An 8,035-nucleotide genomic window follows, 5' to 3' on the forward strand; every position below is an offset into this window, starting at 1 on the left:
GGCGGGACTTCCCTCGTGGCGCAGCGGTTAAGAGTCCGCCTGCCAATGCAGGTGACGCGGGTTCGAGTCCTGGTCCGGGAATAACCCACATGCCGCGGAGCAACTAAGCCCATGCGCCACAACTACTGAGCCTGCACTCTAGAGCCCACGAATCACAACTACTGAGCCCGCGTGCCACAGCTACTGAAGCCACACACCTAGAGCCCGTGCTCTGCAACAAGAGAAGCCACCGCAATGAGAAGCCCGCGCACCGCAACGAAGAGTAGCCCCCGCTCGCCGCGACTAGAGAAAGCCCACGCGCGGCAACGAAGACCCAATACAGCCAAAAATAAATAAATAAATGAATGAATAAAAATTAAAAAAAAAAAAAGATACTGAGGCACATTAAAATTTTAGGAATTTATTTGAGAAAAAATTCATCCAAATTGGTCATCATCAAATGGGAAGTGGTTAGAAGCACACCACAGATGGGAGCTTGGGAAAAACTTTTATAGAGAAAAGGTGGAAGCAAAGGAAGGAAATTACTGATTGACTATAGCTTAAACGCTATTTGGCTGTTAATGACTGGTTGTTAGGTTTTGCTTTCATAACCTCGAGGTATTTACAGGTTAACATTTTGGTTTGCTTACGTAGGTGCTGAGGCACTAGAGCCACCTCAGTCTAATGGTCTCTTTGTTTAATTTAACAATTCTCCCTTTTGATCATCCGGAGGATGAACAAAAGTTTAGCGATAGCCCCATTCTCAGTCACTATGAGAGTTAAATTGCTCTTATCAGGTTATGATGTCAGATCCATAGAAGAATTGCTTTTGCTGTTTATCCCATTGTACATCTTGTTTCTGTTTCTCCAAGCACAGTGAGACCATCTGATTTGCTGCTGATGGCTGCACACATGCATTTGAGATCTTTTAGGCAACACAGCCCACCAGGGAGACTGCGATGATGACTACTGGGGGATAATACCAAAAGGCTGAAGTCTACTCCTTAGCCGGGGCCCCCACGAACCAAGCCAGTTGGTATAAAGTAAATCAAGAAATGTACCTGACGTGGTACCGATCTGTTTTAGCCAAGTAGCTTGTTTGTTAATTTCTTGTATTTGAGTTTTTACAACACCAGAGGTGTTAATTCAGGTACAGCAGGAGGTGTTAGCTATGGCACAGACCCCTTGTTCAGCCAACAAATAATCTAAAGCGATTTTACTATCTAAAACCACCTTAGCTAGAGAGCCTAGGTACTTTTGTTGTGCAGCCAAGGCCTTAGCGGTAGACTCAGCTATGGTGGCCAGAGTTAAGAATAAGTTTCTAAACATATGTTTGTTTGTACTAACTCCAAGCCAAGGAAGAAGGGACCATCCAAATGATGCCCATCCAGAGGTGTTAACATCTGCTGACAAACTTCTTTTTGTTCCATAGTATAAATTCAAGGGAGTGGCCAACGTTGAGTTTCTGAGGTATTATGAAGGGACAATGGAACACTAAATGCAGCAAGAGCACAGTGCCCTGGGACTTCCCGGATGGTCCAGTGGTAAAGAATCCGCCTTCTAATGCAGGGGACGCAGGTTTGATCCCTGGTCAGGGAACTAAGATCCCACATGCCGCGGGGCAACTAAGCCCACGCGCCACAACTAGAAAACCCACATGCCACAACTAGAGAGAAGCCCGCGCACCACAGCTAGTGAGAAGCCCGTGCGCCCCAACGAAAGATCCCGCATAGCGCAACGAAGATCCCGCATGCTGCAACTAAGACCTGACGCAGCCAAAAATAAAAATAAATAAAATTGTTTTTTTTAAAAAGAGCACAGTGCCCTTTCATCCTCCAGCTGTCAAGACAATGAGTTGCTCAATCATAGAGGCCAATACCAAAACTTCCACATATAAAGCCATAGCCAGGAAGTGTACATAGGGCTCCCTCGTGAGTATTAGCATCTGTGGGCTCATTGGCTGGTACAGAGGCGTTAGCACCATCCTACCAAGACCCAACATGCTGAAAGACCACCTAAATACATGGGCCTGTCAGCAAGCCTATAAATGGTCTGATTTACATTGGCTGCTCTGCAGTGTTTTTTATATATATATATTGAGTGAATCTCATTTTCCCATCCCAGGGTTGGATTAAATTGAAGCAAGGAATGGGGATATGTAGATTTAGTATTTTTACCTTTATAAAAGGGAGCTGCCGAACAATTCAGGCACACGGTGGCATTTGGGATTTCAGTGAAATTACTTATAGGGTAAACTAAAGGGTCTCTCCCTTCATGTACTGATTTTGGTTTAGCATGACAAATCCAGCAGTTAGTTAAGTTTCCTGCAGTAGCTATTGTTTGTGAAATCCTAATTATAGTGTTATCTTTCCATGCATTAATGAAGAGAAAAAGCAGATAGCAAGTAGGTGAAAGGGATAAAGATTTCATACTGGAGATAAAGATCCTGATCTGTGATCTTGAGAGAGCTGTCCACCTCAAGATGTCATTTGTTTCTGGGGAGGAATCTCCCAATTTTAACTTTAGATTTCCAGCTAGTATGCAGTTCCAAGAGTTTGGAGCAGCCCTTTACAACTGGGAGGTGTGGACCCAAGGTTCAAGTCTCTGAAGTTTGGCTGCCATCTGGGTAGGGAGGAGAACCTGAATGGTCCCTTCTAACGAGGTTCAAGGGCAGTCTTTCTCAGGTGTTGTTTCCTGAGAAGACCCACTCTCCAGGTTCTAAGTTGTAGAAGCCTCGACAATCTGTAGGAGGGTCATGGAAAGCTTCTTTTACCTGTTGGAAATACACTTTGGCATAATACGTTAAAGCTTTACAATATTGAATCATGTCAGAATTTGAGTACAGGAGACAGATGTGGTTCTATCACCAAGGGCACAGGTTTTCCTGTCACTATTTCATAAGGCATTACTTTATCCTTTCCCATAGGTGTTGATCTAATCACCATTAAAACGAATAGTAGAACTTTAGGCCAGGGCAGTCCAGTTGATTCTGTTAATTTAGCTAGCTTTAGTTTTAAGGTACCATTTGTCTGTTCAACTTTACCAGCTGACTAAGGACAACAATAATGCCATTGAGTCAGCAGTGCTTTATTTGTTTAATTTTTTGTCTGGTGAAATGAGTTCCCCTATCATTGAAGATTTCTCTGGGGAAGCGTCATGAAGGAAATATATTTTCTAAAAGTTTCTCAGCCACAGTTGCGGCATCAGCCTTTCTGCATAGGAAGGCTTCAATCAATTCTGAGAACATACAAGCAATTACAAGAACATATCAGTAACCCATTGAGGGAGGCAAGTGAATGAAATCCATCTGTAAATGTTCACATGGCCTGCCCAGTAGGTGGTGAGAACACTCCATCTAATACTTTAATAGTCTTTCCAGGGTTATGGGTTTGACAAATCAGGTATTGGTGGTAAACCAAATTTGTGACCTTGGAGTAGTCATTCCACCAATACTTCTTCATAATTTGGATCATTTTATCTGTGCCATGATGAGTTGCAGAATGTAGAGCTTTTAGTAATGGCACTTTCAAGGATTCAGGAAGAACCAGGCAACTGTCCTGGCCCTCAGTGAATTGTTTAACATGAAATTTGCACCCTTGTTGGTCCCAACATTGTCGCTCCAGCTCAGATGCCTGATTTTGTCTTTTATATAAATTATCATAAATAATTTGGTTAGAATCAATCTTGTGGAGTTCATTCAAGTTGCGTATTGGTACAGTTTTAGTGCTGGCTGATTTAGCATGGAAGTCTGCTAGAGCATTTCCCTGATACTCAGGTTCTGTCTTTCTAGTATGAGCTTCAGTTTTAATCACTGCAATTCAGTTAGACAATAGAATGACAGAGAGCTGTTCATTTACTTGGGGCCGTGGTTTGTTTTTTTTTTTTTTTTTTTTTTTTCCGTGGTTTGTTTTTTTCTTTTTTTTTCTGGTCACCCTGAGCAGCATGTGGAAATTCCCCGACCAGGGATAGAACCTGCACCCCCTGCAGTGGAAGCACAGAGCCCTAACTACTGGACCACTGCGGGAGTGCTACTTGGGGCCCATTTTTTTTTAAGATTTTAATTTTATTTATTTAGTTTTGGCTGTGTTGGGTCTCTGTTGCTGCGTGCGGGCTTTCTCTAGTTGCGGCGAGCAGGGGCTACTGTTAGTTTCAGTGCACGGCCTTCTTACTGCCGTGGCTTCTCTTGTTGCAGAGCACGGGCTCTAGGCGCACGGGCTTCAGTAGTTGTGGCACACAGGCTCAGTAGTTGTGACTCGCGGGCTCTAGAGCGCAGGCTCAGTAGTTGTGGCACACGGGCTTAGTTGCTCCGCAGCATGTGGGATCTTCCCGGACCAGGGCTCGAACCTGTGTCCCGTGAATTGGCAGGCGGATTCTTAACCACTGCGCCACCAGCAAAGCCCTGGGGCCCATTTTTGATCAGCCTTGCACCAGCAGTGAGGAACCTCTCTGTTTCCATAATATACCAAAGTCATGGACCACCCTAAAGGCATATTTACTATCTGTATAAAGGTTTACTGATTTTCCTTTGAATAGCTGACAACTCCGAGTGAGAGCATATTGTTCTGCTGGTTGAGCAAAGTTAAACTGGGGAAGGCCTCACCTTTCCAATAATTCCTATTGAGCTGTCATAGCATATCCTGATTGATTTTTCCCTTCCGCATTCTTAGCATAGGACCCAGCAACAAAGAGTACCAAATCTTGGTTTTCTAACGATGTGTCCTGTAAGTCAATGCAAGGGGTCAATAACCATGACACCACGTCTACACAGTTACAGTGATCTGTACCATTGTCTGCAAGGGCAGCAGTGTTGAGAAAGTTGCAGCGCTCAAGAAGAAGCTTAGATGTATAGCACAGGGAGAACAGCTTGATGCTTTGTGACAATATCGAGGGGTGGGATAGGGAGGGTGGGAGGGAGGTTCAAGAGGGAGGAGATATGGGGATATATGTATACATATAGCTGATTCACTTTGTTGTACAGTGGAAACTAACACAACATTGTAAAGCAATTATACTCCAATAAAGATGTAAAAAAAATATGTATATATATACACACACATATATGGGAATGAAATAAAACTATAAGATGAAAAAAAAAAAAGATGGAGTTTAGAAAGTGAAAGGAGGGACTTCCCTGGCGATCCAGTGGTTAAGACTCTGCGCTTCCACTTCAGGGGGGATGGGTTTGATCCCTGGTCAGGGAACTAAAATCCCACATGCCGCGCAGCTAGGCCAAAAAAAAAAAAAAAAAGTGAAAGGAGAAGGATCTCATGTTAGTCGGCTTGCTGAAAAATGTTGAGTCTGATGGGAGTTTAATAGACTCTTAACAGCATGAGGTATAAGTCATATCCTAATATGAAATGGAAAAATTCTTAGAAAAGTACAACCTTCCAAGACCGAACCAGGAAGATATAGAAAATATGAACAGACCAATCACAAGTAATGCAATTGAAACTGTGATTAAAAATCTTCCAACAGGGACTTCCTTGGTGGCACAGCAGTTAGGAATCCACCTGCCAATGCAGGGAACAGGGGTTCGAACCCTGGTCCAGGAAGATCCCACATGCCACGGAGCAACTAAGCCCATGCACCACAGCTACTGAGCCCGCGTGCTGCAACTACTGAAGCCCATGTGCCTAGAGCCTGTGCTTTGCAACAAGAGAAGCCACCACAATGAGAAGCCCATGAATCACAAAGAAGAGTAGCCCCCACTCACCGCAACTAGAGAAAGCCCTTGCACAGCAATGAAGACCCAACGCAGCCAAAAAAAAACAAAAACCTTCCAACAAACAGAAGTTCAGAACCAGATGGCTTCACAGGCAAATTCTAGCAAACATTTAGACAAGAGCTAACACCCATCCTTCTCAAACTGTTCCAAAAAATTACAAAGGGAGGAACACTCCCAAGCTCAGTCTATGAGGTCACCATCACCCTGATACCAAAACCAGACAAAGATATCACAAAAAAAGAAAATTACAGACCAATATCACTGATGAACATAGAAGCAAAAATCCTCAATGAAATACTAGCAAACAATCCAACAACACATTAAAAGGGTCATACATCATGATCAAGTGGGATTTATCTCAGGGATGCAAGGATTCTTCAATATAAGCAAATCAATCAATGTGATACAACATATTAACAAATTAAAGAATAAAAACCATACGATCATCTCAATAGATGCAGAAAAAGCTTTTGACAAAATTCAACACCCATATATGATAAAAAAAAAAACTCTGCAGAAAGTGGGCATAGAGGGAAACTACCTCAACATAATAAAGGCCATATACAACAAACTCACAGCAAACATCATTCTCAATGGTGAAATACTGAAAGCATTTCCTCTAAGATTGGAACAAGACAAGGATGTCCACTCTTGCCACTATTATTCAGCATAGTTTTGGAAGTCCTAGCCACGGCAATCAGAGAAGAAAAAGAAATAGAAGGAATCCAAATTGGAAAAGAAGAAGTAAAACTGTCACTGCTTGCAGATGACATGATACTATACATAGAAAATCCTAAAGATGCCACCAGAAAACTACTAGAGCTAATCAATGAATTTGGTAAAGTTGCAGGATGTAAGATTAATACACAGAAATCTCTTGCATTCCTATACACTAAAAATGAAAAATCAGAAAGAGAAATTAAGGAAACAGTCCCATTTACCACTGCAACAAAAAGAATAAAATACCTAGGAATAAACCTACCTAAGGAGGCAAAAGACCTGTACTCAGAAAACTATAAGATACTGATGAAAGAAATCAACGATGATACAAACAGATGGAGAGATATACCATGTTCTTGGATTGGAAGAATCAATATTGTGTGGGACTTCCCAGGTGGTCCAGTGGATAAGACTCCACGCTCCCAATGCAGGGGGGCCAGGTTCCATCCCTGGTGAGGGAACTAGATCCCACATGCATGCTGCAACTAAGAGTTTGCATGCCACAACTATGGAGACCTCCTGCCGCAACTAAGGAGCCCACCTGCCACAACTAAGGAGCACACATGCTGCAACTAAGGAGCCCTGGAGCTGCAACTAAGGAGCCTGCCTACTGCAACTAAGACCCGCTGCAACCAAATAAATAAATAAATAAATATTAAAAAAAAAAAGAATCAGTATTGTGAAAATGACTATACTACCCGAAGCAATCTACAGATTCAATGCAATCCCTAGCATGTTACCAATGGCATTTTTCACAGAATTAGAACAAAAAATTTTACGATTTGTATGGAAACACAAAAGACCCCGAATGGCCAAAGCAATTTTTTTTTTTTTTTTTGCCTGTGTTGGGTCTTTGTTGCTGTGCGTGGGCTTTCTCTAGTTGTGGCGAGTTGGGGCCTACTCTTCGTTGCGGTGCACAGGCTTCTCATTGCGGTGGCTTCTCTTGTTGTGGAGCACAGGCTCTAGGCACGCGGGTTTCAGTAGTTGTGGCTCGCGGGCTCTAGAGCGCAGGTTCAGTAGTTGTGGCGCATGGGCTTAGCTGCTCTGCGGCATGTGGGATCTTCCTGGACCAGGGCTTGAACCTGTGTCCCCTGCATTGGCAGGCGGATTCTCATCCACTGCGCCACCAGGGAAGTCCGGCATTCATGCACTTCTGAGAGTTAAGGGCTTTCATACTTTAGAGTCTCAATTTCATCAATTCCTGCTTGCAGAGAGCAGAACACCTCAGGTTCAGGAGGGTCAGGAAATTCCTTCTGAGTTAAATTTTATGTAACTCTTTATTTTAGAATGCAACTCTCATCCTAACAGGCTTACTGGGGCCACGTCACACAGAAGGAAAGTATGGTTTCCCAAAAATGGCCCTAGTGTCATCTGGGCTAGTTTAGTTTAGACACAAATACCCTTTGCCTTTGGCTAGAAACCCCCAGTATGGAAATACTTTACTCCAAGGGATTTGCTGTTTTGTGAAAGTCGGTTTTAATATAGATAAAGTGGCAATGGTAAACCCCAATACTGTGCCGTATTCTGCATTGTTTATCTTAGTTTCCCTTTTCTCATTTAGAGGAATCCTGGGGAGCAACTTACCAAAGGATCCCTCAGAGCCCCATCAAT

Source organism: Balaenoptera physalus, assembly GCF_965194825.1.
Source record: "Balaenoptera physalus genome assembly, chromosome: 10".
Lineage (NCBI taxonomy): Eukaryota > Metazoa > Chordata > Mammalia > Artiodactyla > Balaenopteridae > Balaenoptera > Balaenoptera physalus.